Genomic DNA, 9,620 nt, shown 5'->3' on the forward strand with positions numbered 1-9,620 from the left:
CACACTTGCCTTCCCCGGGTGGTAATGAATCTCAAAGTCGTAATCATTTAACAATTCAATCCACCTACGTTGCCTCATATTCAGTTGTTTCTGATTAAATATGTGTTGAAGACTTTTGTGGTCGGTATATATAATACTTTTGACCCCATATAAGTAGTGCCTCCAAGTCTTCAATGCAAAAACAACCGCGCCTAATTCCAAATCATGGGTCGTATAATTTTGCTCGTGAATCTTCAATTGTCTAGACGCATAAGCAATCACCTTCGTTCGTTGCATTAATACACAACCGAGACCTTGCTTTGATGCGTCACAATAAATCACAAAATCATCATTCCCTTCAGGCAATGACAATATAGGTGTCGTAGTTAGCTTTTTCTTCAATAATTGAAACGCCTCCTCTTGTTCATCCTTCCATTCAAATTTCTTCCCTTTATGCGTTAATGCAGTCAAGGGTTTTGCTATTTTGGAGAAATCTTGGATGAATCTTCTGTAGTAACCAGCCAATCCTAAAAATTGATGTATATGCTTCGGAGTTTTTGGGGTTTCCCACTTTTCAACGGTTTCGATCTTTGCCGGGTCCACCTGGATACCTTCTTTGTTCACTATGTGACCGAGGAATTGAACTTCTTCCAACCAAAATGCACACTTTGAAAACTTAGCGTACAGTTTTTCTTTCCTCAATACTTCTAGCACTTTTCTCAAATGTTCTTCGTGCTCTTGATCATTCTTTGAGTAAATAAGTATGTCATCGATGAAAACAATAACAAACTTGTCAATATATGGCCCACACACTCGGTTCATAAGGTCCATGAACACAGCTGGTGCGTTAGTCAATCCAAACGGCATAACCATAAACTCGTAATGACCATAACGCGTCCTAAAAGCAGTTTTTGGAATATCATCCTCCTTTACTCGCATTTGATGATATCCAGAACGTAAATCGATCTTCGAATAAACCGACGAGCCTTATAGTTGATCAAATAAGTCGTCAATTCTCGGTAGTGGATAACGGTTTTTGATGGTAAGTTTGTTCAACTCTCTGTAGTCAATACACAACCTAAATGTACCATCCTTCTTCTTGACAAACAAAACAGGAGCTCCCCATGGTGATGTGCTTGGTCGAATGAAACCATGTTCTAATAGTTCTTGCAGTTGGCTTTGCAGTTCTTTCATCTCGCTGGGTGCGAGTCTATAAGAAGCACCAGCTATTGGTGCAGCTCCTGGTACAAGATCTATTTGAAATTCAACAGATCGATGTGGAGGTAGTCCCGGTAATTCTTTCGGAAATACATCGGGAAATTCTTTTGCGACGGGAACATCATTGATGCTCTTTTCTTCAGTTTGTACTTTCTCGACATGTGCTAGAACAGCATAGCAACCTTTTCTTATTAGTTTTTGTGCCTTCAAATTACTAATAAGATGTAGCTTCATGTTACCCTTTTCTCCGTACACCATTAAGGGTTCTCCTTCTTCTCGTACAATGCGAATTGCATTTTTATAATATACGATCTCTGCTTTCACCTTCTTCAGCCAGTCCATGCCAACTATTACATCAAAACTCCCTAACTCTACTGGTATCAAATCAATCTTAAATATTTTGCTACCCACTTTAATTTCTCGATTCCGGCATATATTATCTGCTGAAATTAATTTACCATTTGCTAATTCGAGTAAAAATTTACTATCCAACGGTGTCAATGGACAACTTAATTTAGCACAAAAATCTCTACTCATATAGCTTCTATCCGCACCTGAATCAAATAAAACGTAAGCAGATTTATTGTCAATAAGAAACGTACCCGTAACAAGCTCCGGGTCTTCCTGTGCCTCTGCCGCATTAATATTGAAAACTCTTCCGCGGCCTTGTCCATTCGTGTTCTCCTGGTTCGGGAAATTTCTAATAATGTGGCCCGATTTTCCACATTTATAACAAACTACATTGGCATAACTTGCTCCGACACTACTTGCTCCGTCATTACTCGTTCCGACACCATTTGTTCCTTTCGTTCTGTTAACCCCTGGTTCGTAGACCTCACACTTCGCCACGCTATGACCATTTCTTTTACACTTGTTGCAAAATTTGGTGCAGAACCCCGAGTGATACTTTTCACACCTTTGGCATAGCTGCTTCTGATTGTTGTTGTTGTTGTTGCGGTTGTTATTGTTGTTGGGATGATTGTTGTAGTTGTTGTTGTTGTTGTTGTTGTTGTTGTTGGGCAGTTTGTTGTAGTTGCGATTGATGTTGCGATTGTTGGGATAATTGTTGCGATTATTATTGTAATTGTTGTTGTTGTTGTATTGGTGATTCTTATCACCGTTTTCCTCCCACTTTCTTTTGACTTGCTTCACATTGGCCTCTTCAGCCGTATGTTCTTTAATTCTTTCCTCAATCTGGTTCACTAGTTTGTGAGCCATTCTACATGCCTGTTGTATGGAGGTGGGCTGGTGTGAACTTATATCTTCTTGGATTCTTTCCGGTAATCCTTTCACAAATGCGTCGATCTTCTCTTCCTCATCTTCGAACGCTCCCGGACATAATAGGCACAATTCTGTGAATCGTCTTTCGTACGTGGTAATATCAAATCCTTGGGTTCGTAACCCTCTAAGTTCTGTCTTGAGCTTATTGACCTCAGTTCTGGGACGGTACTTCTCGTTCATCAAGTGCTTGAATGCTGACCACGGTAGTGCGTACGCATCATCTTGTCCCACTTACTCTAGATAGGTATTCCACCATGTTAACGCAGAACCTGTGAAGGTATGCGTAGCGTACTTCACTTTGTCCTCTTCAGTACACTTACTTATGGCAAACACCGATTCGACCTTCTCGGTCCACCGTTTCAATCCGATCGGTCCTTCGGTTCCATCAAATTCCAAAGGTTTGCAGGCAGTGAATTCTTTGTAGGTGCATCCTACACGATTTCCTATACTGCTAGATCCAAGGTTATTGTTGGTATGTAGCGCAGCCTGTACTGCGGCTATTTTGAAGCTAGAAAAGTACGGAATTCCTCTTCATTCATATTCACGTTGTGTCGAGTAGTCGGTGCCATTTCCTTCAAAATAGTCAAATGGAACAAGTTAATCATACAGAATATTAAGAGTAGTTAATAGTATTTCGTAGCATAATATGAACTCATTTATAAAAGCTTTTTCTTCATATTAGCATTTTATAAGTTTAAATTCGGGTAGTACCTACCCGTTAAGTTCATACTTAGTAGCTAATATACAATTCAACTACTACAATTCTATATGAAAAACTGATTATAATAATATTTCGCGTTCAAACTTTTATACAATATTTTACAAACTTACAATACCGCTTATTTTACATAAAGCATGAAATATAGCACACAATAACTTTGATACAAGATAGTTGTCAAGATAATTCTAGCTAGTACACAAGTCGTTCAGCAAAGGCAATAAAGACACGTAATTCATACGTCCAGAAACAAGTCATGCATTCTGGTTTTACTAGGACTACTTCCCATCCTTGGTCTTGTGGAACATAACCGTTATGGCCGTTGATAAGACAGCGTGTTGTAACTTCGTCAAAGGGACGAGGGTTACGTAATGACCAACAGTCTCGTAATAACCTAAAAACCTCATTTCTTACCCCAATTACCTACTCCGTCACTTGTGGGAACGTTTTGTTTAATAGTTGTAGCCCGATGTTGAACATTACTAACCCGTAAGCATAGCATGCTTCTTTATGTTGCATGTTAGCCGCTTTTTCTAAATCATGAAGTCCTATATTCGGATACATTGAGTCAAAATAACTTCTTAACCCGTTGCGTAAAATAGCATTTGGGTTCCCCGCAATATATGCGTCAACGTAAACACATCGTAACTTATGGGTTTCCCAATGTGATATCCCCCATCTTTCAAACGAAAGTCTCTTATAAACCAAGACATTCTTGGAACGTTCTTCGAATGTCTTACAAACTGATTTCGCCGTAAATAGTTGTGCTGAAGAATTCTGACCGACTCTAGACAAGATTTCATCAATCATGTCTCCGGGTAGGTCTCTTAAAATATTGGGTTGTCTATCCATTTTGTGTTTTTATACTGTAAAATAGACAAGAGTTAGATTCATAAAAAAAATACTTATTAATACAAGCAATTTTTACATATATCATAAAGCATAAGCACACTATATTACATATATTACACCACACGAATACAACTATCTTATTCTGACTCGCTCATTTCTTCATCTTCGGTTTTGGTTCGTTTTGCCAAGTTTCTAGGGATATATGATGTTCCCCTAATACGAGCTGTCGTTTTCCACAACGGTTTAGAAAAACCTGGTGGTTTAGAGTTTCCCGGGTCATTGTTACAACTTAAGGGCTTCGGGGGTTGACGATACATATAAAGTTCATCGGGGTTGGAATTAGATTTCTCTATTTTTATGCCCTTTCCCTTATTATTTTCTTTTGCCTTTTTAAATTCAGTTGGGGTAATTTCTATAACATCATCGGAATTCTCGTCGGAATCCGATTCATCGGAGAATTGGTAATCCTCCCAATATTTTGCTTCCTTGGCGGAAACACCATCGACCATAATTAACCTTGGTCGGTTGGTTGAGGATTTTCTTTTACTTAACCATTTTATTATTTCCCCCACCGGTTCTATTTCCTCCTCCGGTTCCTCCTCTTCCGGTTCTGATTCTGCTTCCGGTTCTGATTCTTCTTCCGGTTCTTCTTCGGGAACTTGTGAATCAGTCCAATATATATTCGACTCTTCGTTATTATTAGGTGAGTCAATGGGATTTGTGCTAGAGGTAGACATCTATCACACAATATCAAACATGTTAAGAGATTAATATATCACATAATATATACATGTTAATAATATATAGTTTCCAACAAAAATGTTAAGCAATCATTTTTAAAGAAAACACGGTCGAAGTCCAGACTCACTAATGCATCCTAACAAACTAGATAAGACACACTAATGCAAATTTTCTAGTTCTCTAAGACCAACGCTCGGATACCAACTGAAATGTCCCGTTCTTATTGATTAAAAACGTTCCATATTAATTGATTTCGTTGCGAGGTTTTGACCTCTATATGAGACGTTTTTCAAAGACTGCATTCATTTTTAAAACAAATCGTAACCTTTATTTCATAAATAAAGGTTTAAAAAGCTTTACGTAGATTATCAAATAATGATAATCTAAAATATCCTTTTTACACACGACCATTACATAATGGTTTACAATACAAATATGTTACATCGAAATCAGTTTCTTGAATGCAGTTTTTACACAATACCATACAAACATGGACTCCAAATCTTGTCCTTATTTTAGTATGCAACAGCGGAAGCTCTTAGTATTTACCTGAGAATAAACATGCTTTAAACGTCAACAAAAATGTTGGTGAGTTATAGGTTTAACCTATATATATCAAATCGTAACAATAGACCACAAGATTTCATATTTCAATACACATCCCATACATAGAGATAAAAATCATTCATATGGTGAACACCTGGTAATCGACATTAACAAGATGCATATATAAGAATATCCCCATCATTCCGGGACACCCTTCGGATATGATATAAATTTCGAAGTACTAAAGCATCCGGTACTTTGGATGGGGTTTGTTAAGCCCAATAGATCTATCTTTAGAGTTCGCGTCAATTAGGGTGTCTGTTCCCTAATTCATAGATTACCAGACTTAATAAAAAGGGGCATATTCGATTTCGATAATTCAACCATAGAATGTAGTTTCACGTACTTGTGTCTATTTTATAAATCATTTATAAAACCTGCATGTATTCTCATCCCAAAAATATTAGATTTTAAAAGTGGGACTATAACTCACTTTCACAGATTTTTACTTCGTCGGGAAGTAAGACTTGGCCACTGGTTGATTCACGAACCTATAACAATATATACATATATATCAAAGTATGTTCAAAATATATTTACAACACTTTTAATATATTTTGATGTTTTAAGTTTATTAAGGCAGCTGTCCTCGTTAGTAACCTACAACTAGTTGTCCACAGTTAGATGTACAGAAATAAATCGATAAATATTATCTTGAATCAATCCACGACCCAGTGTATACGTATCTCAGTATTGATCACAACTCAAACTATATATATTTTGGAATCAACCTCAACCCTGTATAGCTAACTCCAACATTCACATATAGAGTGTCTATGGTTGTTCCGAAATATATATAGATGTGTCGACATGATAGGTCAAAACATTGTATACGTGTCTATGGTATCTCAAGATTACATAATATACAATACAAGTTGATTAAGTTATGTTTGGAATAGATTTGTTACCAATTTTCACGTAGCTAAAATGAGAAAAATTATCCAATCTTGTTTTACCCATAACTTCTTCATTTTAAATCCGTTTTGAGTGAATCAAATTGCTATGGTTTCATATTGAACTCTATTTTATGAATCTAAACAGAAAAAGTATAGGTTTATAGTCGGAAAAATAAGTTACAAGTCGTTTTTGTAAAGGTAGTCATTTTAGTCGAAAGAACGACGTCTAGATGACCATTTTAGAAAACATACTTCCACTTTGAGTTTAACCATAATTTTTGGATATAGTTTCATGTTCATAATAAAAATCATTTTCCCAGAATAACAACTTTTAAATCAAAGTTTATCATAGTTTTTAATTAACTAACCCAAAACAGCCCGCGGTGTTACTACGACGACGTAAATCCGATTTTACGGTGTTTTTCGTGTTTCCAGGTTTTAAATCATTAAGTTAGCATATCATATAGATATAGAACATGTGTTTAGTTGATTTTAAAAGTCAATTTAGATGGATTAACTTTTATTTGCGAACAAGTTTAGAATTAACTAAACTATGTTCTAGTGATTACAAGTTTAAACCTTCGAATAAGATAGCTTTATATGTATGAATTGAATGATGTTATGAACATCATTACTACCTCAAGTTCCTTGGATAAACATACTGGAAATGAGAAAAATAGATCTAGCTTCAAAGGATCCTTGGATAGCTTGAAAGTTCTTGAAGCAGAATCATGACACGAAAACAATTTCAAGTAAGATTTCCACTCGAAATAAGATTGTTATAGTTATAGAAATTGAATTAAAGTTTGAATATGATTATTACCTTGTATTAGAAAGATAACCTACTGTAAGTAACAAAGGTTTCTTGATCTTGGATGATTACTTGGAATGGATTTAGAAAACTTGGAAGTAAACTTGCAATCTTGGAAGTATTCTTGATTTTATGAAACTAGAACTTTTGGAATTTATGAAGAACACTTAGAACTTGAAGATAGAACTTGAGAGAGATCAATTAGATGAAGAAAATTGAAGAATGAAAGTGTTTGTAGGTGTTTTTGGTCGTTGGTGTATGGATTAGATATAAAGGATATGTAATTTTGTTTTCATGTAAATAAGTCATGAATGATTACTCATATTTTTGTAATTTTATGAGATATTTCATGCTAGTTGCCAAATGATGGTTCTCACATGTGTTAGGTGACTCAAATGGGCTGCTAAGAGCTGATCATTAGAGTGTATATACCAATAGTACATACATCTAAAAGCTGTGTATTGTACGAGTACGAATACGGGTGCATACGAGTAGAATTGTTGATGAAACTGAACGAGGATGTAATTGTAAGCATTTTTGTTAAGTAGAAGTATTTTGATAAGTTTATTAAAGTCTTTCAAAAGTGTATGAATACATATTAAAACACTACTTGTATATACATTTTAACTGAGTCGTTAAGTCATCGTTAGTCGTTACATGTAAATGTTGTTTTGAAACCTTTAGGTTAACGATCTTGTTGAATGTTGTTAACCCATTATTTATTATAACAAATGAGATGTTAAATTGTTATATTATCATGATATTATGATATATAATATATCTTAGTATGATATATATACAGTTAAATGTTGTTACAACGATAATCGTTACATATATGTCTCGTTTCGAAATCATTAAGTTAGTAGTCTTATTTTTACATATGTATTTCATTGTTAATACACTTAATAATATATTTACTTATCATTTAACATAATTAACCAAGTGTATCAATATCTTAATATGATTCATATGTACCTAGTAAGACGTTGTTATAACGATAATCGTTATATATATCGTTTTCGAGTTTCTTAAATTAATAGTCTCATTTTTATGTATATAACTCATTATTAAAATACCTAATGAGATACATACTTATAATAAAATCATGTTAACTATATATATAACCATATATATATCATCGTATAGTTTTTACAAGTTTTAACGTTCGTGAATCACCGGTCAACTTGGGTGGTCAATTGTCTATATGAAACCTATTTCAATTAATCAAGTCTTAACAACTTTGATTGCTTAACATGTTGGAAACACTTAATCATGTAAATAACAATTTCATTTAATATATATATAAACATGGAAAAGTTCGGGTCACTACAGATGGTAAGTCAACAACGAGTGAAGGTTCGGTAGAGAATTATAGTGTTGAAGGAGATATATCTGAAGATGATCATCATGTAGGTATACTTAATGCGATGGCTAACCAGCAATATGGTTGGCATCATCATTATTTCTTGCGCCACATTTGAAAGGACCCGTCCTAATCCACCAGGATGAATACATTACATTTGGTTACATCGTGAGGTACTTGACCTCTATATGATACATTTTACAAACATTGCATTCGTTTTTAAAAAGACAAACTTTCATTACATCGAAAGTTGACGGCATGCATACCATTTCATAATATATCCAACTATAATTGACTTAATAATAATCTTGATGAACTCAACAACTCGAATGCAACGTCTTTTGAAATATGTCATGAATGACTCCAATTAATATCTTTAAAATGAGCAAATGCACAGCGGAAGATTTCTTTCAAACCTGAGAATAAACATGCTTTCAAGTGTCAACCAAAAGGTTGGTGAGTTCATTAGTTTATCATAAACATTTATTTTCATCATTTTAATAGACCACAAGATTTCATATATTTAATTGTACACTTAACCCGAGTACAAAATAACACGCGTAACCCGCGAATTAAAAATCATTCATATGGTGAATGCTTGATAACTGACTTAACTTTAATACATAGAATATCCCCAAATAGAACCTCTCGTCTGTATAATAATAATAATCTCGAAGTACTAAAGCATCCATACCCCGAATGGGACTTGTCGAGGTCCATAGATATATCTTTAGGATTCGCGTCAATTAGGGGCCATACCCGTTTCCTAATTATTAGGTTACCAAGCTAAAAAGGGGTGATATTCAATATTCATAATCCAGCCATAGAATGTAGTTTTTGATCACTTGTGTCTATTTCGTAAAACATTAATAAAATCAGTGCATGTATTCTCAGTCCCAAAAATATATATAAAAAGGGAGTAATGAAACTCACAATACTGTATTTTGTAGTAAAAATACATATGACGATATTGAACAATGCAAGGTTGGCCTCAGATTCACGAAACTATATCATTCATATATTTATTAATATACATAATCGTAATCGAGTAAATATATATTATTATTATTAGTGATATAATTTTTATATTATTAACTTATATATATTTTTTCATTATTTAATAAAATGTATACATTTTGTATATAAAAGTATTAA

Source organism: Rutidosis leptorrhynchoides, chromosome 3, assembly GCF_046630445.1.
Source record: "Rutidosis leptorrhynchoides isolate AG116_Rl617_1_P2 chromosome 3, CSIRO_AGI_Rlap_v1, whole genome shotgun sequence".
Classification (NCBI taxonomy): domain Eukaryota; kingdom Viridiplantae; phylum Streptophyta; class Magnoliopsida; order Asterales; family Asteraceae; genus Rutidosis; species Rutidosis leptorrhynchoides.